Source organism: Pseudorca crassidens, chromosome 1, assembly GCF_039906515.1.
Source record: "Pseudorca crassidens isolate mPseCra1 chromosome 1, mPseCra1.hap1, whole genome shotgun sequence".
In the NCBI taxonomy this organism is placed as follows: domain Eukaryota; kingdom Metazoa; phylum Chordata; class Mammalia; order Artiodactyla; family Delphinidae; genus Pseudorca; species Pseudorca crassidens.
This window is the reverse complement of record NC_090296.1, coordinates 158,146,469-158,174,003: the sequence shown is the minus strand read 5'-3', so window position 1 is coordinate 158,174,003 and position 27,535 is coordinate 158,146,469. Positions and strand designations below refer to the sequence as shown.

The window sequence follows — 27,535 nt, the reverse complement described above, 5'->3', positions numbered from 1 at the left end:
ATTGATCTCAACCCAGGCACACCTGGGGAGGGCTGGCCGGCATGGTAAGGCTGCCCAGGTCAGCCAATCATCACCCCTCAGGGGCTCACAGTTGCAGAAAATGGAACTTGCTGAACCGGCCAGGTCCAAGGAACAGGTGTGGGCTCCTGAGAGTCAGGATAGACAAAAGGCTGCAGCTTTGGCTTGTTTTCTAATCATTTTATCTGGCCCATGAGTGGGAGACAACTTCAAGAAAACCCTCTCCTAATGAGAGGAACCCAGGAGTCAGGGAGAGGAGGGGTGGGTGGTGGTTGGAGACAGAGGCTTGGTGCCCCGGGTGCAGTGGAAGTCTCTGGAAGACCAGGTGGAGGGAGGCCACACAGAGTGATGCCCAGGGTCACAGACCTGTCGGAGCTGCTGTTTGTTAGTTCAAGTCCTGCTCTGAGGTGCTCTGTGTCAGCTCTGAGCAACAGGTGAGATGGGGGTGCTCTTCAATGAGGGCTATGTGCACGGTTCCTGTGTGCCCAGCCCTGCCACGGTACCTGCAAGGGTAGCTCTGTATTCTGGGAGAGGCCTGACCATGAGAGCCCCGTGGGCTGGGTTGGGGGTGGGGTACCTGCCCAGGAGAGCTCCATATCCTGGGATTGGCCTGACCACGAGAGCCCCATGGGCTGCTGGGGACCTGGTAAAGGATGTCAGGACAGTCAGTGAAGCCACCGAGGATATACCTCCAGTTGCTCCATTTCCCACACCCTGCTGGTCATTCTACCAACCACCAGGACATGGTATTCTGTATTAGTCTTCAATGATGCCTTCTTTTGTATTCCATTAGTCCCAGAGTCACAAGAAATTTTGGCTTGTGAGTGGCAGGACTCAACATACAACTAAAACAATACTTCCGGGCCGTCTTGCCCCAAGGGTTCAAAAATTCCCACACCATCTTTGGGGAAAGCTTAGCTAAAGACCGAAAAGTTCTACCTCTGGAAAAGGAAACCCTCCTTCAATATGCAGACGACATTCTGATCGCCAGCCCTACTAAGGAGGCCTCTGAACTACCAAGCCAATAAAGGATAGAAGTTGTCCAAGAAAAAGCTCAAATATCACAGACTGCGGTGACCTGCCTGGGCTTCATTCTCACAGAAGGTCGGAGAAGCCCATCCCAGGAAAGGGAAGAAACCATTTGCAGCCTTACCCCTTTCTAAAACTAGAAGACAGCTTAGGGGTTCCTGGGGAGGCCAGGGTTTGCTGCTTCTGGATCCCTAACTACAGTCTACTAGCTGGGCCTCTATATGAAACACTGAAAGGAAAAGATGATGATCCTTTTGAACAGAATCCAGAAGTGGCCTTTCAAGAATGGAAAGAGCAGTCAATTCAGACCCTTGCCCTGGAACTCCCTAATTGAGCTAAACCCTTTGACCTTTCCATTCCCGGTGAAAGGTGAGTCGCCATTGGAGAATTAGTGCAAAAACTGGGACCACTTGAAATGGAACAACGGAAGAATGCCATCCAGGTAGGATAAAATAGAGTCACCAAGGGGCTTGGCCCACTGCCACATCTGGCCAAGATACTGGCGGTATCTAAAAACATGGAAATCAGCAGCCCAAAAGGCCACCTCCCTCCTAAGGGAAAAGGACCCCACGTGGTGATCCTAATCACCAACCATGCCCTGAAGTTGCAGGGTTCGCTCCGTGGGCACACCGACCTCAAGTGAGGAGGCCCTCCAACTCCAACATCCAGAGAGATAACCGGGGGCAACAGGGCACCATGACGACTCGTGTGAACATCACTTGACCTGGAGTTTCTCTCATAAAACAACAATAGTGTGTCCCGAAGGAGTAGACTACTGCTTGCAGGACTTACTGCACCCGGAGGGGAGCTAATAATCTTGGCGGGGGAAACGTATATCACACTGTCACCATAGAAAAGCCTACAGACACCGTGATGATGGTGGCCAATAAGACCGGCTGGACTCCTGTTTACTTCAAAAGGCTGTTGACTCAGTGGCCATCATGGTCCTTGATCACCACTGACCCTGGACTGTCTGGGAGTTGAGCGGGCAGGGCTCTGACACCTGGTGCTGTTTTTATGTTAATTCAGGGGCCTAATTGAAGAAAGAGCAGACTACTGGTCAGAGCATCTAGGCTGACAGAAACGGTCAGCCTAAGGTGGCCGAACAAATGTGGGGCGGGGTGAAACCGGCCCCCACAGCGTCTCTGCACATCTCTTTCCTGGGCCCTTAAAGGTCATTAGAATCTATAACACTTCCAATGCTGGTGCTCAGGCGGACGAGCAGGGAGGCAGGGGTCCTGGGGCCAATCAACGTCACCTGGAGGCTGCTGGGGAGAAGTTCTGACCCTCGTCCCCTGGTATGAGGGCTCCCAACTCAGCACTCAGCAGTTATAGAAGAAGGGTCTGCACCCTCAGCACTCCAAGAATGAGGAACGGGACAAAAGGCAGAGGAGGGGTTTGTCCCCAGCAAAGCCCATTAAAAATCCCTGGGAGATAAAAATAGAATCTGGGCAATAAAGTCAAGTCTGACCTTTTTTATCCTTTGTGCTTTGTCTAATTTCACGTGCTCCTAGGGTCCCGCATGCAGAGGTTCCACACCCGGCACTTCAGACCAGATTTCCTAGTGCAGAATGGCTGGGTCGACACCTCAGCTCCTGGGGCCCAGTGCAGACTCCGAGATATAGAGCCTGAGCTGCAGCCAACCCGGCCCTCGAGTGCTCCGCCCCCTCCCTCCCACTGACTCTGACAGGATCTCTACACAGCAGCCCAGCCCACAGCCCACGGGGTAGTGCATGCTCTCACCTCTCCATTCTCTGATCAAAATATAAAGTTTCCTTTGCTTGTGAACCAAACTCAGTCTCGATCTGTTGGCCCCAATGACACTGGGCAGGGGGACACTTGTTGGGGTCCACTCTGGAGGATCAGTAACAGAAATTGAGACTATTGTAACTTCAATGAACAGATGTGTGAGCCAAACTGTAGTTAACATAGAACAGTTTATAAGGCTCGGGTAAAATAAGATGTTTCTAACACTTCCATTTGATATTTCCATCACTTTATTATAAGCAAGTTCAGTGAAAAGGTTTGTCTTATTTGTCAGGTCAATATTAGAGAAATGAAGTGATTTCTTTCCAAGGATGTACATCTAATAATCTTGGTTAAAGCTTCAATCTTGTTTTAAATGCTTTTCCATTGAAAATGATACCTCTCTTTCAGCTCCCCCATTTCTGAGAAGTATAAAATCTTATAATTTATTATTACCAAAGGGGAAAGGTGGGAGGAGGGATAAATTAACAGTTTGGAATTAACACATACACACTGCTATGTATAAAATAGATCATCAACAAGGAACCACTGTATAGCACAGGGAACTACACTCAATATTTTGCAATAACCTATAAGGGGAAATAATCGGAAAAAGAATAGATATTTTTATTGACATCATCTATCAATGACAGTTAAAGTGTAACCTAAGGGAAGCCGGTGGTGAGTGCTTCTGACCCTGAAGACTTCAATCATCTAAAGTTTGGACTCTGCCTACTTCCCAAGGCCCTTAATGAACATATGTGTAGCCGTAGCTTAAAAAATTCCCCAGTTTGGGTTTCGGGGAGACACTGATTTTGAAAAAGCCCTGGTGTTCTCCTTACATGAATGGGACTCTTCCTACTGCTAAAACATGTCTGTCACACCCAGAGGATAGGTGTGACATCCTCATCTCCTGGTGCTCGGGTTCACCACTCCAGCGTCTTTACTAACAGTCTCCCCACTTGGAGATGTCAGCACTGTCAACATCCTGTTGCGTACAGTTTGGAATTTGTCCAGAGGATGAAGCGGAAGGATGAGGAACAATGAGAGACAAGTCCTAGGTGTTCAGACAGGCACATGTCACTCTAATTTCCAATCAGGAAGACGAATTGACCAAAGGCTAGGGTTGCCCATGGAAACAGTATAGGGCTTGAGGAAATCCCACTGCTTTATGGCCAGTTCCCATAAACACAAGTTGAACAATGGAACTCAGGGACAGTAAAATTCACGAAACTGCAGAGTTGAAAATATCTATCACTGAAAAATGTCTTGAGGAAAGTCAGAGAAAAGGATTGGTAAGCAAGGGAGAATGGCAGGAAAGGGATTTGAGGAGGTAGAAAGGACTCGCCATTAAGCACAAGAAAAGGGGCTGAACATTGCCAACATTGCAGTTGGCCAAAAAGGCTGTATGCGTTTTTTTCTGTATATATTCAAGAAAAGGGCATACACTTTTTTAGCCAACCAAACAGGTGGGCACTGGAAATCAATACTACAAAAGATATCACTTCGCATCAGTCAGAAGAGCCATCCTCATAAAGTGTAAACACCAGAAATGCAGGACAGGGCAAGGAGAAGAGGGAGCCCTGTGAGGCTTATAGTGGAAATGTATATTGCCAATGGCCATTCTGGAGAAGTGTATTGTGTTTACTAAAGCATCTAAAAAATGAGCTACAGAGCATAGGGCACTTGCACTCATGGGCGTATGTCTTGGGAAAAACAAAAATCGAGAGGACACAGGCACCCCAATGTTTACTGCCTCTCTGTTTAAAAGATTCTCGACTAGGATATAACTTAAATGTCTCTGGAGGGAAAAAATGGATAGAGATGTGGTACTTATGTAGAGTGGAATATTACTCAGCCTGGAAGTCAATGAAATATGGCCAGTTGTAACAACTCCGGAGGAGTTACGTATGATCATTCTAAGTGACATAATTCAAAAAGAAAAAGACACATATCATAAGATCTCACTTAAAGGTGGAATCCAAAATGGCTACACATGAAATAAATTACAAAACAAAAACATAGTCAAATATGTAGACAACACGCCTAAGGCTGCTAAACGGGAAAGGTGGGGAGGGGTGAGGCATCATCCAGGAGGTTGAAATTAGCAAAGATACCATTCCAAATACCAAACTGATAATCAACAAGGCCTACACGGTAGCTAAAAGAACTGCACTCAGCACACTCAAGTCACTGGAATAGAATATATATGACTGGTAAGAATCTGCAAAAGAATTTATTGATGTCTCTCTGTATGTGAATCAAGTGGATGTACAGCAGCAAGAAACAGAGCTTTGAAAATCAGCTGTAACCAATATAGTAATAAATTGAAAAAAATAAACGACAGAGAGACAGAGAAAACCTCTTACAACTTTTCCTCAGGGACGGTGATGCAACATGGATTGAACACATCTAGACCCACAGCAGGATGAGACATAAGGCTGGAAACTGTTCGCGCTAAGAGAAATATGAGGTTGGGTGAGGAAATGCACACCCTTTAAAGTAATACGACCTGGTACCCATTCAATGGGTCCCAAATCTGCAGGTTCAAGGGATCTTCCTACAGCGAAAACATGCATGGAAAACCCAGAGGACTGTACACCATGTGATCGGGAGATGTGTCTAAAATGCACCTCATTTATCCTCTCCTGGTGCTCCTGTTCATCATTCCAGCCACGTTACTTAGAATCTCCCCACTTAGAGAATCAGCACATTTAAACTTCTGTTTCACACATTTTGCAAATTGTGAGGAGGATGAACGGGAAGAGGGGGAACCAATGAGAGAATAGTTGTAGGGGTTTGGACGGGCACATGTCACTCTAATTTCCCATTAAGAATAAGAATTTAAAAAAGGCTCAGCCCGCCTCGCCGGAGCCAAAATAGGGCCTGAAGCAATCCTGCGGCTTTGAGGCCAGCTCACAAAAGAGCAACTTAAAAAATGGAGCTCAGGGTCACTGCAATTCACAAACCTGCAGAGTTATAAATGAAAACTAACGTCCCAAAATATGTTGAGGTAAGGCAAAGAAGAGGATCTGAATGCAAGACAGAATTGCAAGAAACAGATTTCAAGAGATAGATTGGACTCGTCTTTAAAGCACATGAAAAGCGGCAGAATTTCGACAATGATGCAGTTGGCCCAAAAGGGAGTATGCGTTTTTTCCTGAATATATCCAGGAAAAAATGCATACGCAGTTTATGGGCAATGAAGCAAGCAAGCAATGCAAATGTGCACAACAAAGAAGTCTCATTTCCCACCGGTCAAAAGGGCCATCCGAAAAAATTGTAAAAACCAGAAATGCAGGACAGGCCATGGAGAACAGGGAGCCTTTATACGCTGATGGACAGTGTGTGAACTGCCGAGAGCCACTCTGGAGAAGTGTATGGTGGTCCCTAAATCATCTAAAAAACAGAGCTACAGAGCATAGGGCACTTCCAATCACGGAAGTATATCTAGGGAAGTCTAAAAATCAACAAGACACAAGCACACCACAGTTTAGGGCTACTCTGTTTACAAGAACCTCAACTTCAGTACACCTTAAATATCCCAGGAAAGAGAACAATGGATAAAGAAAATGTGGTACTTATGTACAATGGAATATCTCTTCACCATGAAATCAATGTAATAAGGCTAGTAGAAGGATAAAGAGTGGATTTAGGTCCGATAATACTACTTGAAATAAGTCAAACAGAAAAAGAAACATATCATAAGATATCACTTATAGAGGGAGGATAAATATGGCTGCACAAAAAATGAATTACAAAACAGAACAGTGTCTCACATTTAGAAAACACACTTATGTCAGCTTAAGGGGAAAGGAGAGGTGGGGTGATGCATAAAACCAGAGTTTGAAATTAGCACAGCTACCGTTCAATAAACCAAATAGGTATTAGACAAGATCTACACCTTGCTCAATGAACTGGCCTCAACATACCCTATACACCGCAGAGAAATATATCTGAGTAATAAGAATCTTAAAACCCATGTATTGATATATCTCCATAAGGGAATCAAGTGTGTGCAGAGCGGCCAAACACAGCAGTGAAAATGAGCTAAACCCCATTATAGAAATAAATTTTAAAACCAAAACGCAGAAACAATGAAAGAGAGAAAAATTCTTACAAAATTCGCTCAGGGGCTGTGATGCAACCTGGAATGACCACATATAAACCCACAGCTGGATAAGACATAAGGCTGGACACTTGGGGCTGAGAGGATTGGTGAGCTTTGGTGAGCAACTGCTGAAAGTTTAATGCAATACTTCATGCTACTCATTCCAAGGGTCCCAACACTCCAGGTTGAAGGGAATCTTCCTACAGCTAAACCATGCATGGGAAATCCAGCGGATGGTATACCATATGATCGGGAAAGGTTTCTAAAACGCACCTCATTTTCCTCTCCTGGGGCTCCGGATCAACATTCCAGCCACTTTACTAACAACATCTCCACATGGAGAGTCAATGCCTTTACGTTCCGGTATCGCACAGTCTGCAGTTAGTGCGGAGGATGAATGGGAATAGGGGGAACCAGTGAGAAAATAGCTGTAGCGGTTTCAATGGGAACATGTCACTCTAATTCACATCAGGAAGAAGAATTAACCAAAGGCAGAGCAAGGCGCCCCAGAAGAAGAATAGGGCCTGAAGAAATCCTGTGGATATGAGGCAAGATCACAAAAATAAGAGCTGAAAAATGCAGCTAAGGGCCACGGCAATTCAAAAACCTGCAGAGTTATAAAGGCCAACAATTTTCAAAAAGTATATTGAGGTAAGGCTATGAAGAGGCACTGACAGCAAGGCAGAATTGCAGGAAACCGATTTCAGGAGGTAGACTGGAATTGCATTGAAAACATATGAAAACACTCAGAACGTCGACAATGATGCACTTGGCCAAAAAGGGCGTATGCGTTTTTTCCTGAATATATTCATGAAGAAACGCATACGCACTTTCTGGCCAACCAAGCAAGCTTGCAAAGGAAATCTGCACTACAATGAAGTCTCACTTCCTCCCTGTCAAAAGGAGCATCTGAAAAAAGTGTAAAATCCAGAAAGGCAGGACAGGCCATGGAGAACTGGGAGCCTTGTTATGCTGATGGGCGGGATGTAAATTGCCAACAGCCACTCTGGAGAAGTGTATGGTTTTTCCTGAAACATCTAAAAAACAAAGCAACAGAGCCTAGGGCACTTCCACTTATGGTCCTATAGCTTAGGGAAATTAAAATCAAAAAGACACAGCCACCCCAAAGTTTGGGACGGCTCTGTTTACAAGAACCTCGTTTATGGTACAAGTTCAATATTGCAGAAAGCGAAAAATGGATAAAGAAGTTGTGGTACTTACGTACAATGCAATATCACTCAGCAATGAAATCTATGTCATCAGGCCCGTAGCAGCATAATGAGTAGATTCAGGTACCATGATTCTAAGTGAAAAAAATCACACAGAAAAAGAAACATCATAAGATATCACTACTACACGGAATGTAAACTTAGCTACAAAGGAACTGAATTACAAAACAGAACAGGGTCTCAAATGTAGAAAACCAACTTATGCTTGCTTAAGGGGAAAGGTGAGTTGGGGTGCTGCATAAAACCAGAGATTGAAATTAGCACAGATAACGTTCCATAAGCCAAATATGTAATAGACAAGAGCTACTCCTTGCTCAATGAAGTGGACACAACACCCCATAGTAAACGCCTAAGAATATACCTGACTAGTAAGAATCTTAAAACCTATGGATTTATATGTCTCCGAAAGAGAATCAAGCGTGTGTACAGCGGCATAAACGCAGCAGTGATAGGATTGTTGAGGTTCGTTGAGCAAATGCAGACCCTTTGAAGTCATATTGCATGGTACCCATTCCATGGGTCCCAACTCTCCCGGTGTAAGGGATTCTTCCTTCAGCTAAAACATGCATGTGGAACCCAGAGTATGATCCACCATGTGATCGGGAAACTTTTTTAAATGTATCTCATTTTTTGTCCCCTGGTACTCGGTGCAACTTTCCAGAAGCTTTACTAACACTCTCCCCACTTGGAGAGTCAGTGCCTTTAACCTCCTGTGTGCCCCAGTTTGCAATTTCTGCGGAAGATGAACAGGAATAAGGAGAAGCAATGGGAGACTATCTGTAGGTTTCTAGACGGGCAAATTTAACTCTCATTTCCCACCAGGAAGACGAATGAATCAAAGGTTCCACGTGCCATGCTGGAACTAGATTAGGACCTGAAGAGATCCTGTGGTTTTGCGGCAGGCTCACAAGAAAGCGAGTTGAAGAATGGAGCTCAGGGGCACTGTAATTCACAAACCTGCAGAGTTATAAATGACAGCTATCATCCAAAATTATACTGAAGTAAGGCTGCGAAGAGGACTTGAATGTGGGGCAGAATTGCTGGAAACCGATTTCAGAAGGTACACGGGAGTCACTCTTAAAACATAGGAAAAGAGACAGAACTTGGAAAATAATGCACTTGGCAAAAAAGGGCATATGTGTTTTTTCCAGAGCTCTCATAACTGAGGGGAGGAGATTCCCAGCAGGCTCCAACTGCCACCTAGGGCTCACGTTGCCAAGGCAACGTGAGCAAGCCAGGCAGGAGTTACCTCACAGCAGAGGTCCCACCTCACAGAAGGGTGAGAAACCCAGACAACGTCAGACTCTCACCAGAGGGCCCACATCACCAAGGGGATGGGAACCAGGCAGGAGTGTCTTCACACCAGTGGGGCCACATCATTGAAAGGTGAGGTACTCAGCACATGTGTCCTCAAACCAGAGGACCCACATCACCAAGGGCCTCGGAGTGAGGCAGGCAGGAGTAGCCTCACAACACTGGGCCCATAGAATAAAAAAGTGAGGAATCCAGCAGTTGGAACCTCCCAGCAGGCGGCCCAGAGCACCGAGGCTATGGGATCCAGGCCACAGTGAACTCACAGAAGAGGGCCCATGTCATGAAACTGAGCAACCCAGCCATTGGGAACTCAGAGCAGGAGGCCCACATCCCCATGGGGATGGAAATCTGGTAGGAGTGTCCTCGCACCACTGAGAACATATCAGAAAATTTTGGCCGACCAGCAGTTAGGGCCTGACACCAGAGGACGCTCATCACCAAGGGAAGGAGGCTCCCAGCAGGCTCCAACTGCCACCAGAGGGCTGACGTCACCAAGGCGATGTGTGCCAACCAGGCATGAATGATCTCACAGCAGAGGGCCCACCTCAGAGAAGTGTGACGAACCCAGTCAGGATCAGACTCACACCAGAGGGCCCACATCACCAAATGGATTGGAACCAGGCAGGAGTATCCTCACATGAGTAGGGCCACATCATCTAAAGGTGAGGAACCCAGAACATGTGGCTTCAAACCATAGGACACCCATCACCGAGGGGCTGGGAGTGAGGCAGGCAGGAGGAGCCTCACAACAGAGGGCCCAAAAATAAGAAAGGTGAGGAATCCAGCAGTTGGAACCTCCCAGCAGGCGGCCCAGAGCACAGAGGCTAGGGGATCCAGGTCGGAGTGAACTAACACCAGACAGCCCACATCATGAAACTGTGAGCAACCCAGACATTGGGACCTCAGAGCAGAAGGCCCACATCCCCATGGTGATGGGAACATGACAGGAGTGTCCTGGCATCACTGGGCTCACATCAGAAAACGTGGGGTACTCAGAAGTTAGGGCCTGACTCTAGAGGGCACTCATCACCGAGGGGAGGAGGCTCCCAGCAGGCTCCAGCTGCCACCAGAGGGCCAACGTCGCCAAGGCGATGTGTGCCAGGCCGGCAGGAGTGACCTCACAGCAGAGGGCCCACCTCACAGAAGGGTGAGGAACCCTGCCAGGATCAGACTCTCACCAGAGGGCCCACATCACCAAGGGGATGGGAACCAGGCAGGAGTGTCCGCACACCAGTGAGACAACATCATCGAAAGGTGAGGATCCCAGCACATGTAGCCTCAAACCAGAGGAACCACATCACCAAGGGGTTCGGAATGAGGCTGGCAGGACCGGCCTCACAACACAGGGTCCATAGAATATAAAAGTTGAGGAATCCATCAGTTGGAACCTCCCAGCAAGCAGCCCAGAGCACCAAGGCTATGGGATCCAGACCGCAGTGAACTCACAGCAGAGGGCCCACATCATGAACCTGTGAGCAGCCCAGGCATTGGGACCTCAGAACAGAAGGCCCACATCCCCATTGGGATGGGAACCTGGCAGGAGTGGCTTTGCACCACTTAGCACATATCAGAAAATGTTAGGAGCCCAGCAGTTAGGGCCTGACGCCAGGGGGCCCTCATAACTGAGGGGAGGAGACTCCCAGCAGGTTCCAACTGCCAACAGAGGGCCCACGTCTACAAGGTGGCATGTGCCAGCCAGGCAGTAGTGACCTCACAGCAGAGGGCCTATCTCACAGAAGGGTGAGGAACCGAGGCAGGATGAGACTCTCGCCAGTGGGCCCACAACACCAAGGGGATGAGAACCAGTCAGGACTGTCCTCCCACCAGTGGGGCCACATCATCGAAAGGTGAGGAACCCAGCACATGCGGCCTCATATCAGAGGACATACAACACAAAGGGGATGGGAGTGAGGCAGGTAGGAGTAGCCTAAAAACAGAGGGCCCAAAGAATAAAAAAGGTGAGGAATCCAGCATTTGAAACCTCCCAGCAGGCGGCCGAGAGCACAGAAGCTATGGAATGCAGGCAGGAGTGAACTAACACCAGAGAGCTCACATCATGAAACTGTGAGCAACCCAGGCATTGGGACCTCAGAGCAGAAAGCCCACATCCCCATGGGGATGGGAACATGACAGGAGTGTCCTGGCATCACTGGGCTCACATCAGAAAACGTGGGGAGCCCAGCAGTTAGGGCCTGATGCTAGAGGGCCATCATCACCGAGAGCAGGAGGTTCTCAGCAGGTTCCATGTGCCAACAGAGGGCCCACGTCGCCAAGGTGATTTGTGCAAGTCAGGCAAGATTGACCTCACAGCAGAGGGCCTACCTCACAGAAGAGTGAGGAACCCAGCCAGGATAAGACTGTCACCAGAAGACCCACATCACCAAGGGGATGGGAACCAGGCAGGAGTGTCCTCACATCAGTGGGGTCACATCATTGAAAGTTGCGGAACCCAGCACATGTGGCCTCAAACCAGAGGACCCACATCACGAAGGGGTTGCGAGTGAGGCAGGCAGGAGGAGCATCACAACACAGGACCCATAGAATACAAAAGTTGAGGAATCGAGCAGTTGGAACCTCCCAGCAGGCGGCCCAGAGCACAGAGGCTATGGGATCCAGGCCACAGTGAACTAACACCAGAGAGCCCACATCATGAAATTGTGATCAACCTAGCCGTTTTAACCTCAGAGCAGAAGGACCACATCCCTATGGAGATGGGAACCTAAGAGGAGTGCCCGAGCATCACTGGGCTCACTAAGAAAAGTTGGGGAGCCCAGCAGTTAGGGCCTGACGTCAGGGGGCCCTCATCACAGAGGTGAGGAGGCTCCCAGCAGGGTCCAAGTGCCACCAGAGGGCTCATGTCAACAAGGCGAGGTGAGCAAGCCATGCAAGAGTTACCTGATCGTAGAGGGCCCACCTCACAGATGGGTGAGGAACCCAGCCAGGATCAGACTCTCACCAGAGGGCCCACATCACAAAGGGGATGGGAACCAGTCAGGATTATCCTCACACCAGTGGGACCTCATCATCTTAAGGTGAGGAACCCAGCACATGTGTCCTCAAACCAGAGGACCCACATCACCAAGGGCCTTGGAGTGAGGCAGGCAGGAGTAGCCTCACAACACAGGGCACATAATATAAAAAACGTGAGGATTCCAGCATTTAGACCTTCCAGCAGGTGGCTCAGAACACCGAGGCTATGGGATCCAGGCTGCAGTGAACTCACAGCAGAGGGCCCACATCATAAAACTGTGAGCAACCCAGGCGTTGGGACCTCAGCGCAGAAGGCCCACATCCCCATGGGAATGGGAACCTGGCTGGAGTGTCCTCGCACCACTGGGCGCACATCAGAAAATGTGGGGAGCCCACCATTTAGGGCCTGACGCCAGAGGGCCGTCATCACCGAGAGGAGGAGGCACCCTGCACGCTCCAACTGCCACCAGATGTCTCACATCTCCAAGGTGACGTGTGCCAGCCAGGCAGGAGTGACCTCACAGCAGAGGGCCTACCTCACAGAACGTTGAGGAACCCAGCCAGGATTAGACTCTCGCCAGAGGGCCCACCTCACCAAGGGGATGGGAACCAGACAGGAGTGTCCTCACACGAGTGGGGCCACATCATTGAAAGGTGAGGAATGCAGCACATGTGGCCTCAAGCCATAGGACAGTCATCACCAAGGGGCTGGCAGTGAGGCAGGCAGGAGGAGCCTCACAACAGAGGGCACATAGAATAAAAAAGTTGAGGAATCCAGCAGTTGGAACCTCCCAGCAGGCGGCTCAGAGCACCGATGATAAGGGATCCTTGCCAGAGTGAACTCACAGCAGAGGGCCCACATCATGGTACTGTGAGCAAGCCAGCCATTTTGACCTCAGAGCAGAAGGCCCATATCCCCATGGGGATGGGAACCTGGCAAGAGTGTCCTCACTCACTTGGCGCACATCAGAAAATGTGGGGAGCCCAGCAGTTATGGCCTAAGGCAAGAGGGCCCTCATCACCGAGGGGAGGAGGATCCCAGCACACTCCAACTGCCACCAGAGGGCCCACGTCGCCAAGGTGACGTGTGCCAGACAGGCATGATTGACCTCACAGCAGAGGGCCCACCTCACAGAAGGGTGAGGAACCCAGCCAGGATCAGACTCTCACCTGAGGGCCCACATCAGCAAGGGGATGGGAACCAGTCAGGACTGTCTTCCCTCCAGTGGGGCCACATCATCGAAAGGTGCGGAACCCAGCACATGTGGCCTCAAATCAGAGGACACATATCACAAAGGGAATGGGAGTGAGGCAGGCAGGAATAGCCTAAAAACAGAGGGCCCAAAGAATAAGAAAGGTGAGGAATCCAGCAGTTGGAACCTCCCAGCAGGCGGCCAAGAGCACAGAAGCTATGGGATGCAGGCAGGAGTGAACTAACAGGAGAGAGCCCACATCATGAAACTGTGAGCAACCCAGGCATTGGGACCTCAGAGCAGAAGGCCCACATCCCAATGGGGATGTGAACCTGGCTGGAGTGTCCTCGCACCACTGGGCGCACATCACAAAATGTGGGGAGCCCAGCAGTTAGGGCCTGACGCAAGAGGGCCCTCATCACCGGGGGGAGGAGATTCCCAGCACGCTCCAACTGCCACCACACGGCTGACTTCAGCAAGGCAATGTGTGCCAGCCATGCAGGAGTGACCTATCAGCAGAGGTTCTCCCTCATAGAAGGGTGAGGAACACAGCCAGGAACAGACTCTCACCAGGGGGTCCACATAACCACGTGGATGAGAACCAGGCAGGAGTGTCCTCACACTAGTGGGTCCACATCATCGAAAGGTGAGGAACCCATAAAGGTGGCCACAAACCAGAGGACCCACATCACCAAGGGGTTGAGAGTGAGGTAGGTGTCTGGACGGGCATATTTAACACTCATTTCCCACCAGGAAGAGGAATTAACCAAAGGCTCAGCATGCCTTGCCAGAAGCAGATTAGGGCCTGAAGCAGTCTTGCGGGTTTGCGGCCAGCTCACAAGAAAGCGAGTTGAAGAAAGGAGCTCAGGGGCACTGTAATTCACAAACCTGCAGAGTTATAAATGACAGATAACGTCCAAAAATATATTGAAGTAAGGCTGCGAAGAGGACTTGAAAGCGGGGCAGAATTTCAGGAAACCGATTTCAGGAGGTAGACTGGATTTGCATTTGAAGCATAGGAAAAGAGGCAGAACATCGACAATGATGCACTTGGCAAAAAAGGGCGTATGAGTTTGTTCCTGAATATATTCAGGAAAAGACACATATGCCCATTTTGGCAAACCAAGCAAGCTTGCAATGGAAATCCGAACTACTATGAAGTGTTACTTCCCCCCGGTCTAAAGGGCCATCTGAAAAAAGTGTAAAATGCAGAAAGGCAAGACAGGCCATGGGGATAAAGGAGCCTTGTTATGCTGATGGGCGGGATGTAAATTGCCAACAGCCACTCTGGAGAAGTGTATGGTGTTTCCTGAAACATCTGAAAAACAAAGCAACAGAGTCTAGGGCATTTCCACTTATGGTCCTATAGCTTAGGGAAATTAAAATCAAAAAGACACAGCCACCCCAAAATTTGGGACGGCTCTGTTTACAGGAACCTCTTCTACGGTACAAGTTAAGTATCCCAGAGAGCAAATAATTGATAAAGAAGTTGTGGTACTTAACGTACAACAGAATACCACTGAGCAATGAAATCTGTGTCACCAGGCCTGTACCAGCATAATGAGTGGATTGAGGCACGATGATTCTAAGTGAAATAAGTCACACAGAAAAAGAAACATCATAAGATATCACTAATGCACGGAATGTAAACTTGGCTACACATGAACTGAATTACAAAACAGAACAGGGTCTCAAGTTTAGAAAACCAACTTATGCTTGCTTAAGGGGAAAGGTGATTTGGGGTGCTGCATAAAACCAGAGACTGAAATTAGCACAGATACCGTTCCATAAGCCAAATATGTAATAGACAAGACCTACCCCTTGCTCAACGAAATGGACTCAACAATGAGGTATCACCTCACACCTGTTAGAATGGGCATCATCTGAAAATCTACAAACAACAAATGCTGGAAAGGGTGTGGGGAAAAGGAAGCCTCTTCCACTATTGTTGGGAATATAAATTGATACAGTCACTATGGAGAACAATATGGAGTTTCTTAAGAAACTAATAATAGAATTACCATATGATACAGCAATCCCAGTACTGGACATATACACAGACAAAACCATAAATCAAAAAGAGACATTCACCGCAATGTTCATTGCATCACTATTTACAATATCTAGGTAATGGAAGCAACCTAAATGCCCACAGACAGACGAATGCATAAAGATGTGGTACATATATAAAATGGAATATTACTAAGCCATGAAAGGAATGAAATTGGGTCATTTGTAGAGACGTCGATGGATCTAGAGACTGTCATACAGAGTGAAGTAAGTCAGAAAGAGAAAAACAAATCTTGTATATTCATGCATATATGTGGAACCTAGAAAAACTGTACAGATTAACCGTTTTGCAAGGCATAAATAGAGCAACAGATGTAGACAACAATCGTATGGACAACAAGGGGGGAAAGCTCTTGGGGGGGTGGTGGTGGGAGGAGTTGAGAGATTGGGATTGGCATGTAAACATTTATATGTATAAAATAGATAACCAATAAGAACCTGCTGTATAAAAATATAAAATAAAATTCAAAATTAAAAAGAAATAAAATTTAAAAAATAAAACAGAAAAAACAATTATTCCCTTCACATACATGTATTTATATGAATAAATTATTTCCATGCTTATATCTGTAAATACAAAAAAGAGGAATAAAATCTACCTTGAACCAAAAACGAAAAAGAGAAAAAAAAAACAGAACCCACCAGTTACTCAGAGGAAAACCGTATCAGGGCACTTGCTCCAGTTGTAAACAATTCTGAAGTTGGTCAGTGGTGGGGAATCGTCTCCCATTCAGCCAGCAGCCCCCACACAACAAGCGTCCTCATTGCAAAGCTGGGGCACCGTGCCGAGGCATCTGTGAGTGAACGTGAGCTGAGCCCCAGGTCAGTTGCTGCTGAACTGTTCCCACCCTTCCCAGGTAAAACACCTGAATATATACAAGGACTTGAAAGCCTAGAGGAAGGGCCATGGAGCCACATGAGTGACAGCATGCCAGCTGACTTGGTGCCTGCAGGCCAGCCAGGATGGTCCTGGCCCTGGGTGCTCTTCTGGAAGATTTCCATTTCCCTGCCTGAGATACCCGTCCTGTCCGTGCCCCCACTGCTTTTTTCCTTCCTCACCTCTGCCCAGGGAGAAATTCCAGCAGCAGGTATGGGTGACACATCCTCTTCTTTAGCAGGTGGCAGCCTGGCAACTGCTGCAGAAAGTCCAGCAGAGCCCCACTCACACTGGGCCACCCACAAAGCCGTGGCCTCTCACTCCCTCCCACCAGCCCAGCCCCGAGACTGCTGACAGGGCAGAGAAAATGGCATCAGGCACAGCTGCAGGGGCTCTTGTTGCCTGGAGTGGTATTTATATTGATCTCAACCCAGGCACACCTGGGGAGGGCTGGCCGGCGGTAAGGCTGCCCAGGTCAGCCAATCATCACCCCTCAGGGGCTCACAGTTGCAGAAAATGGAACTTGCTGAACCGGCCAGGTCCAAGGAACAGGTGTGGGCTCCTGAGAGTCAGGATATACAAGGGGCTGCAGCTTTGCTTGTTTTCTAATCATTTTATCTGGCCCATGAGTGGGAGACAACTTCAAGAAAACCCTCTCCTAATGAGAGGAACCCAGGAGTCAGGGAGAGGAGGGGTGGGTGGTGGTTGGAGACAGAGACCTGGTGCCCCGGGTGCAGTGGAAGTCTCTGGAAGACCAGGTGGAGGGAGGCCACACAGAGTGATGCCCAGGGTCACAGACCTGTTGGAGCTGCTGTTTGTTAGTTCAAGTCCTGCTCTGAGGTGCTCTGTGTCAGCTCTGAGCAACAGGTGAGATGGGGGTGCTCTTCAATGAGGGCTATGTGCACGGTTCCTGTGTGCCCAGCCCTGCCACGGTACCTGCAAGGGTAGCTCTGTATCCTGGGAGAGGCCTGACCACGAGAGCCCCGTGGGCTGGGTTGGGGGTGGGGTACCTGCCCAGGAGAGCTCCATATCCTGGGATTGGCCTGACCACGAGAGCCCCATGGGCTGCTGGGGACCTGGTAAAGGATGTCAGGACAGTCAGTGAAGCCACCGAGGATATACCTCCAGTTGCTCCATTTCCCACACCCTGCTGGTCATTCTACCAACCACCAGGACATGGTATTCTGTATTAGTCTTCAATGATGCCTTCTTTTGTATTCCATTAGTCCCAGAGTCACAAGAAATTTTGGCTTGTGAGTGGCAGGACTCAACATACAACTAAAACAATACTTCCGGGCCGTCTTGCCCCAAGGGTTCAAAAATTCCCACACCATCTTTGGGGAAAGCTTAGCTAAAGACCGAAAAGTTCTACCTCTGGAAAAGGAAACCCTCCTTCAATATGCAGACGACATTCTGATCGCCAGCCCTACTAAGGAGGCCTCTGAACTACCAAGCCAATAAAGGATAGAAGTTGTCCAAGAAAAAGCTCAAATATCAGAGACTGCGGTGACCTGCCTGGGCTTCATTCTCACAGAAGGTCGGAGAAGCCCATCCCAGGAAAGGGAAGAAACCATTTGCAGCCTTACCCCTTTCTAAAACTAGAAGACAGCTTAGGGGTTCCTGGGGAGGCCAGGGTTTGCTGCTTCTGGATCCCTAACTACAGTCTACTAGCTGGGCCTCTATATGAAACACTGAAAGGAAAAGATGATGATCCTTTTGAACAGAATCCAGAAGTGGCCTTTCAAGAATGGAAAGAGAAGTCAATTCAGACCCTTGCCCTGGAACTCCCTAATTGAGCTAAACCCTTTGACCTTTCCATTCCCGGTGAAAGGTGAGTCGCCATTGGAGAATTAGTGCAAAAACTGGGACCACTTGAAATGGAACAACGCAAGAATGCCATCCAGGTAGGATAAAATAGAGTCACCAAGGGGCTTGGCCCACTGCCACATCTGGCCAAGATACTGGCGGTATCTAAAAACATGGAAATCAGCAGCCCAAAAGGCCACCTCCCTCCTAAGGGAAAAGGACCCCACGTGGTGATCCTAATCACCAACCATGCCCTGAAGTTGCAGGGTTCGCTCCGTGGGCACACCGACCTCGAGTGAGGAGGCCCTCCAACTCCAACATCCAGAGAGATAACCGGGGGCAACAGGGCACCATGACGACTCGTGTGAACATCACTTGACCTGGAGTTTCTCTCATAAAACAACAATAGTGTGTCCCGAAGGAGTAGACTACTGCTTGCAGGACTTACTGCACCCGGAGGGGAGCTAATAATCTTGGCGGGGGAAACGTATATCACACTGTCACCATAGAAAAGCCTACAGACACCGTGATGATGGTGGCCAATAAGACCGGCTGGACTCCTGTTTACTTCAAAAGGCTGTTGACTCAGTGGCCATCATGGTCCTTGATCACCACTGACCCTGGACTGTCTGGGAGTTGAGCGGGCAGGGCTCTGACACCTGGTGCTGTTTTTACGTTAATTCAGGGGCCTAATTGAAGAAAGAGCAGACTACTGGTCAGAGCATCTAGGCTGGCAGAAACGGTCAGCCTAAGGTGGCCGAACAAATGTGGGGCGGGGTGAAACCGGCCCCCACAGCGTCTCTGCACATCTCTTTCCTGGGCCCTTAAAGGTCATTAGAATCTATAACACTTCCAATGCTGGTGCTCAGGCGGACGAGCAGGGAGGCAGGGGTCCTGGGGCCAATCAACGTCACCTGGAGGCTGCTGGGGAGAAGTTCTGACCCTCGTCCCCTGGTATGAGGGCTCCCAACTCAGCACTCAGCAGTTACAGAAGAAGGGTCTGCACCCTCAGCACTCCAAGAATGAGGAACGGGACAAAAGGCAGAGGAGGGGTTTGTCCCCAGCAAAGCCCATTAAAAATCCCTGGGAGATAAAAATAGAATCTGGGCAATAAAGTCAAGTCTGACCTTTTTTATCCTTTGTGCTTTGTCTAATTTCACGTGCTCCTAGGGTCCCGCATGCAGAGGTTCCACACCCGGCACTTCAGACCAGATTTCCTAGTGCAGAATGGCTGGGTCGACACCTCAGCTCCTGGGGCCCAGTGCAGACTCCGAGATATAGAGCCTGAGCTGCAGCCAACCCGGCCCTCGAGTGCTCCGCCCCCTCCCTCCCACTGACTCTGACAGGATCTCTACACAGCAGCCCAGCCCACAGCCCACGGGGTAGTGCATGCTCTCACCTCTCCATTCTCTGATCAAAATATAAAGTTTCCTTTGCTTGTGAACCAAACTCAGTCTCGATCTGTTGGCCCCAATGACACTGGGCAGGGGGACACTTGTTGGGGTCCACTCTGGAGGATCAGTAACAGAAATTGAGACTATTGTAACTTCAATGAACAGATGTGTGAGCCAAACTGTAGTTAACATAGAACAGTTTATAAGGCTCGGGTAAAATAAGATGTTTCTAACACTTCCATTTGATATTTCCATCACTTTATTATAAGCAAGTTCAGTGAAAAGGTTTGTCTTATTTGTCAGGTCAATATTAGAGAAATGAAGTGATTTCTTTCCAAGGATGTACATCTAATAATCTTGGTTAAAGCTTCAATCTTGTTTTAAATGCTTTTCCATTGAAAATGATACCTCTCTTTCAGCTCCCCCATTTCTGAGAAGTATAAAATCTTATAATTTATTATTACCAAAGGGGAAAGGTGGGAGGAGGGATAAATTAACAGTTTGGAATTAACACATACACACTGCTATGTATAAAATAGATCATCAACAAGGAACCACTGTATAGCACAGGGAACTACACTCAATATTTTGCAATAACCTATAAGGGGAAATAATCGGAAAAAGAATAGATATTTTTATTGACATCATCTATCAATGACAGTTAAAGTGTAACCTAAGGGAAGCCGGTGGTGAGTGCTTCTGACCCTGAAGACTTCAATCATCTAAAGTTTGGACTCTGCCTACTTCCCAAGGCCCTTAATGAACATATGTGTAGCCGTAGCTTAAAAAATTCCCCAGTTTGGGTTTCGGGGAGACACTGATTTTGAAAAAGCCCTGGTGTTCTCCTTACATGAATGGGACTCTTCCTACTGCTAAAACATGTCTGTCACACCCAGAGGATAGGTGTGACATCCTCATCTCCTGGTGCTCGGGTTCACCACTCCAGCGTCTTTACTAACAGTCTCCCCACTTGGAGATGTCAGCACTGTCAACATCCTGTTGCGTACAGTTTGGAATTTGTCCAGAGGATGAAGCGGAAGGATGAGGAACAATGAGAGACAAGTCCTAGGTGTTCAGACAGGCACATGTCACTCTAATTTCCAATCAGGAAGACGAATTGACCAAAGGCTAGGGTTGCCCATGGAAACAGTATAGGGCTTGAGGAAATCCCACTGCTTTATGGCCAGTTCCCATAAACACAAGTTGAACAATGGAACTCAGGGACAGTAAAATTCACGAAACTGCAGAGTTGAAAATATCTATCACTGAAAAATGTCTTGAGGAAAGTCAGAGAAAAGGATTGGTAAGCAAGGGAGAATGGCAGGAAAGGGATTTGAGGAGGTAGAAAGGACTCGCCATTAAGCACAAGAAAAGGGGCTGAACATTGCCAACATTGCAGTTGGCCAAAAAGGCTGTATGCGTTTTTTTCTGTATATATTCAAGAAAAGGGCATACACTTTTTTAGCCAACCAAACAGGTGGGCACTGGAAATCAATACTACAAAAGATATCACTTCGCATCAGTCAGAAGAGCCATCCTCATAAAGTGTAAACACCAGAAATGCAGGACAGGGCAAGGAGAAGAGGGAGCCCTGTGAGGCTTATAGTGGAAATGTATATTGCCAATGGCCATTCTGGAGAAGTGTATTGTGTTTACTAAAGCATCTAAAAAATGAGCTACAGAGCATAGGGCACTTGCACTCATGGGCGTATGTCTTGGGAAAAACAAAAATCGAGAGGACACAGGCACCCCAATGTTTACTGCCTCTCTGTTTAAAAGATTCTCGACTAGGATATAACTTAAATGTCTCTGGAGGGAAAAAATGGATAGAGATGTGGTACTTATGTAGAGTGGAATATTACTCAGCCTGGAAGTCAATGAAATATGGCCAGTTGTAACAACTCCGGAGGAGTTACGTATGATCATTCTAAGTGACATAATTCAAAAAGAAAAAGACACATATCATAAGATCTCACTTAAAGGTGGAATCCAAAATGGCTACACATGAAATAAATTACAAAACAAAAACATAGTCAAATATGTAGACAACACGCCTAAGGCTGCTAAACGGGAAAGGTGGGGAGGGGTGAGGCATCATCCAGGAGGTTGAAATTAGCAAAGATACCATTCCAAATACCAAACTGATAATCAACAAGGCCTACACGGTAGCTAAAAGAACTGCACTCAGCACACTCAAGTCACTGGAATAGAATATATATGACTGGTAAGAATCTGCAAAAGAATTTATTGATGTCTCTCTGTATGTGAATCAAGTGGATGTACAGCAGCAAGAAACAGAGCTTTGAAAATCAGCTGTAACCAATATAGTAATAAATTGAAAAAAATAAACGACAGAGAGACAGAGAAAACCTCTTACAACTTTTCCTCAGGGACGGTGATGCAACATGGATTGAACACATCTAGACCCACAGCAGGATGAGACATAAGGCTGGAAACTGTTCGCGCTAAGAGAAATATGAGGTTGGGTGAGGAAATGCACACCCTTTAAAGTAATACGACCTGGTACCCATTCAATGGGTCCCAAATCTGCAGGTTCAAGGGATCTTCCTACAGCGAAAACATGCATGGAAAACCCAGAGGACTGTACACCATGTGATCGGGAGATGTGTCTAAAATGCACCTCATTTATCCTCTCCTGGTGCTCCTGTTCATCATTCCAGCCACGTTACTTAGAATCTCCCCACTTAGAGAATCAGCACATTTAAACTTCTGTTTCACACATTTTGCAAATTGTGAGGAGGATGAACGGGAAGAGGGGGAACCAATGAGAGAATAGTTGTAGGGGTTTGGACGGGCACATGTCACTCTAATTTCCCATTAAGAATAAGAATTTAAAAAAGGCTCAGCCCGCCTCGCCGGAGCCAAAATAGGGCCTGAAGCAATCCTGCGGCTTTGAGGCCAGCTCACAAAAGAGCAACTTAAAAAATGGAGCTCAGGGTCACTGCAATTCACAAACCTGCAGAGTTATAAATGAAAACTAACGTCCCAAAATATGTTGAGGTAAGGCAAAGAAGAGGATCTGAATGCAAGACAGAATTGCAAGAAACAGATTTCAAGAGATAGATTGGACTCGTCTTTAAAGCACATGAAAAGCGGCAGAATTTCGACAATGATGCAGTTGGCCCAAAAGGGAGTATGCGTTTTTTCCTGAATATATCCAGGAAAAAACACATACGCACTTTATGGGCAACCAAGCAAGCAAGCAATGCAAATGTGCACAACAAAGAAGTCTCATTTCCCACCGGTCAAAAGGGCCATCCGAAAAAATTGTAAAAACCAGAAATGCAGGACAGGCCATGGAGAACAGGGAGCCTTTATACGCTGATGGACAGTGTGTGAACTGCCGAGAGCCACTCTGGAGAAGTGTATGGTGGTCCCTAAATCATCTAAAAAACAGAGCTACAGAGCATAGGGCACTTCCAATCACGGAAGTATATCTAGGGAAGTCTAAAAATCAACAAGACACAAGCACACCACAGTTTAGGGCTACTCTGTTTACAAGAACCTCAACTTCAGTACACCTTAAATATCCCAGGAAAGAGAACAATGGATAAAGAAAATGTGGTACTTATGTACAATGGAATATCTCTTCACCATGAAATCAATGTAATAAGGCTAGTAGAAGGATAAAGAGTGGATTTAGGTCCGATAATACTACTTGAAATAAGTCAAACAGAAAAAGAAACATATCATAAGATATCACTTATAGAGGGAGGATAAATATGGCTGCACAAAAAATGAATTACAAAACAGAACAGTGTCTCACATTTAGAAAACACACTTATGTCAGCTTAAGGGGAAAGGAGAGGTGGGCTGATGCATAAAACCAGAGTTTGAAATTAGCACAGATACCGTTCAATAAACCAAATAGGTATTAGACAAGATCTACACCTTGCTCAATGAACTGGCCTCAACACACCCTATACACCGCAGAGAAATATATCTGAGTAATAAGAATCTTAAAACCCATGTATTGATATATCTCCATAAGGGAATCAAGTGTGTGCAGAGCGGCCAAACACAGCAGTGAAAATGAGCTAAACCCCATTATAGAAATAAATTTTAAAACCAAAACGCAGAAACAATGAAAGAGAGAAAAATTCTTACAAAATTCGCTCAGGGGCTGTGATGCAACCTGGAATGACCACATATAAACCCACAGCTGGATAAGACATAAGGCTGGACACTTGGGGCTGAGAGGATTGGTGAGCTTTGGTGAGCAACTGCCGAAAGTTTAATGCAATACTTCATGCTACTCATTCCAAGGGTCCCAACACTCCAGGTTGAAGGGAATCTTCCTACAGCTAAACCATGCATGGGAAATCCAGCGGATGGTATACCATATGATCGGGAAAGGTTTCTAAAACGCACCTCATTTTCCTCTCCTGGGGCTCCGGATCAACATTCCAGCCACTTTACTAACAACATCCCCACATGGAGAGTCAATGCCTTTAAGTTCCGGTATCGCACAGTCTGCAGTTAGTGCGGAGGATGAATGGGAATAGGGGGAACAAGTGAGAAAATAGCTGTAGCGGTTTCAATGGGCACATGTCACTCTAATTCACATCAGGAAGAAGAATTAACCAAAGGCAGAACAAGGCGCCCCAGAAGAATAGGGCATGAAAAAATCCTGTGGATATGAGGCAAGATCACAAAAATAAGAGCTGAAAAATGGAGCTAAGGGCCATTGCAATTCAAAAACCTGCAGAGTTATAAAGGCCAACTATTTTCCAAAAGTATATTGAGGTAAGGCTATGAAGAGGCACTGACAGCAAGGCAGAATTGCAGGAAACCGATTTCAAGAGGTAGACTAGAATTGCATTGACAACATATGAAAAGACTCAGAACATCGACAATGATGCACTTGGCAAAAAAGAGCGCATGCGTTTCTTCCTGAATATATTCAGGAAGAAACGCATATGCACTTTCTGGCCAACCAAGCAAGCTTGCAAAGGAAATCTGCACTACAATGAAGTCTCACTTCACCCCGGTCAAAAGGGCCATCTGAAAAAAGTGTAAAATCCAGAAAGGCAGGACAGGCCATGGAAACTGGGAGCCTTGTTATGCTGGTGGGCGGGATGTAAATTGCCAACAGCCACTCTGGAGAAGTGTATGGTGTTTCCTGAAACATCTAAAAAACAAAGCAACAGAGCCTAGGGCACTTCCACTTATGGTCCTATAGCTTAGGGAAATTAAAATCAGAAAGACACAGCCACCCCAAAGTTTGGGATGGCTCTGTTTACAAGAACCTCGTTTACGGTACAAGTTCAATATCGCAGAAAGCGAAAAATGGATAAAGAAGATGTGGTACTTACGTGCAATGCAATATCACTCAGCAATGAAATCTATGTCATCAGGCCCGTAGCAGCATAATGAGTAGATTCAGGTCCGATGATTCTAAGTGAAATAAGTCACACAGAAAAAGAAACATCATAAGTTATCACTACTACACGTAATGTAAACTTGGCTACACAGGAACTGAATTACAAAACGGAACAGGGTCTCAAATGTAGAAAAACAACTTATGCTTGCTTAAGGGGAAAGGTGAGTTGGGGTGCTGCATAAAACCAGAGATTGAATTTAGCACAGATACCATTCCATAAGCCAAATATGTAATAGACAAGAGCTACTCCTTGCTCAATGAAGAGGACCCAACACCCCATATTAAACGTCTAAGAATATACCTGACTAGTAAGAATCTTAAAACCTATGGATTTATATGTCTCCAAAAGAGAATCAAGAGTGTGTACAGTGGCATAAATGCAGCAGTGCTAGGATTGGTGAGGTTCGGGGAGCAAATGCAGACCCTTTGAAGTCATATTGCATGGTACCCATTCCATGGGTCTCAACTCTCCAGGTTTAAGGGATTCTTCCTTCAGCTAAAACATGCATGTGGAACCCAGAGTATGATCCACCATGTGATCAGGAAACGTGCTCAAATGTGTCTCAGGTTTCATCCCCTGGTACTCGGGTGCAACATTCCAGACGCTTTACTAACACTCTCCCCACTTGGAGAGTCAGTGCCTTTAACCTCCTGTTTGGCCCAGTTTGCAATTTCTGCGGAAAATGAACAGGAATAGGGAGAACCAATGAGAGACTAGCTGGAGGTGTCTGGACGGGCAAATTTAACTCTCATTTCCCACCAGGAAGAGGAATTAACCAAAGGCTCAGCGTGCCATGCCGGAACCACACTAGGGCCTGAAGCAATGCTGCGGTGTTGCGGCCAGCTCACAAGAAAGCAAGTTGAAGAAAGGAGCTCAGGGGCACTGTAATTCACAAACCTGCAGAGTTATAAATGACAGCTATCGTCCAAAAATATATTGAAGTAAGGCTGCCAAGAAGACTTGAAAGCAGGGCAGAATTGCAGGAAACCGATTTCAGGAGGTAGACTGGAATTGCATGTAAAGCATAGGAAAAGAGGTAGAACGTCCACAATGATGCACTTGGCCAAAAAGGGCGTATGCGTTTTTTCCTGAATATATTCAGGAAAAAATGCATACGCCCTTTTTGGCCAACCAAGCAAGCTTGCAAAGGAAATCTGCACTACAATGAAGTCTCACTGCCCCCCGGTCAAAAGGGACATCTGAAAAAAGTGTAAAATCCAGAAAGGCAGGACAGGCCATGGAGAACTGGGAGCCTTGTTATGCTGATGGGCGGGATGTAAATTGCCAACAGCCACTCTGGAGAAGTGTATGGTGTTTCCTGAAACATCTAAAAAACAAAGCAACAGAGCCTAGGACACTTCCACTTATGGTCCTATAGCTTAGGGAAATTAAAATCAAAAAGACACAGCCACCCCAAAGTTTGGGACGGCTCTGTTTACAAGAACCTCGTTTACGGTACAAGTTCAATATCACAGAAAGTGAAAAATGAATAAAGATGTTGTGCTACTTACGTGCAATGCAATATCACTCAGCAATGAAAGCTATGTCATCAGGAACATAGTACCATAATGAGTGGATTCAGGTACGATGATTCTAAGTGAAATAAGTCACACAGAAAAAGAAACATCATAAGATATCACTGCTACATGGAATTTAAACTTGGCTACACAGGAACTGAATTACAAAACAGAACAGGGTCTCAAATGTAGAAAACCAACTTATGCTTGCTTAAGGGGAAAGGTGAGTTGGGGTGCTGCATAAAACCAGAGATTGAAATTAGCACAGATACCGTTCCATAAGCCAAATATGTAATAGAAAAGAGCTACTCCTTGCTCAACGAAGTGGACTCAACACCCCATATTAAACGCCTAAGAATACACCTGACTAGTAAGAATCTTAAAACCTATGGATTTTTATGTCTCCGAAAGAGAATCAAGCATGTGTACAGTGGCATAAACGCAGCAGTGATAGGATGGGTGAGGTTCGGTGAACAAATGCAGACCCTTTGAAGTCATATTGCATGGTACCCATTCCATGGGTCTCAACTCTCCAGGTTTAAGGGATTCTTCCTTCAGCTAAAACATGCATGAGGAACCCAGAGTATGATCCACCATGTGATTGGGTAATGTGTTCAAATGTGTCTCAGTTTTCCTCCCCTGGTACTCGGGTGCAACATTCCAGACGCTTTCCTAACACTCTCCCCACTTGGAGAGTCAGTGCCTTTAACCTCCTGTTTGGCCCAGTTTGCAATTTCTGCGGAAAATGAACAGGAATAGGGAGAACCAATGAGAGACTAGCTGGAGGTGTCTGGACGGGCAAATTTAACTCTCATTTCCCACCAGGAAGAGGAATTAACCAAAGGCTCAGCGTGCC

At 46.9% G+C, this 27,535-nt stretch overlaps 1 long non-coding RNA gene across 9 annotated transcripts in view; it reads right to left on the bottom strand.

Annotated features, from left to right (window-relative positions):
• Window positions 1-27,535, bottom strand: part of LOC137203500 (uncharacterized) — an 838,571-nt gene that overhangs the window by 395,194 nt on the left and 415,842 nt on the right. The window lies entirely within an intron of this gene.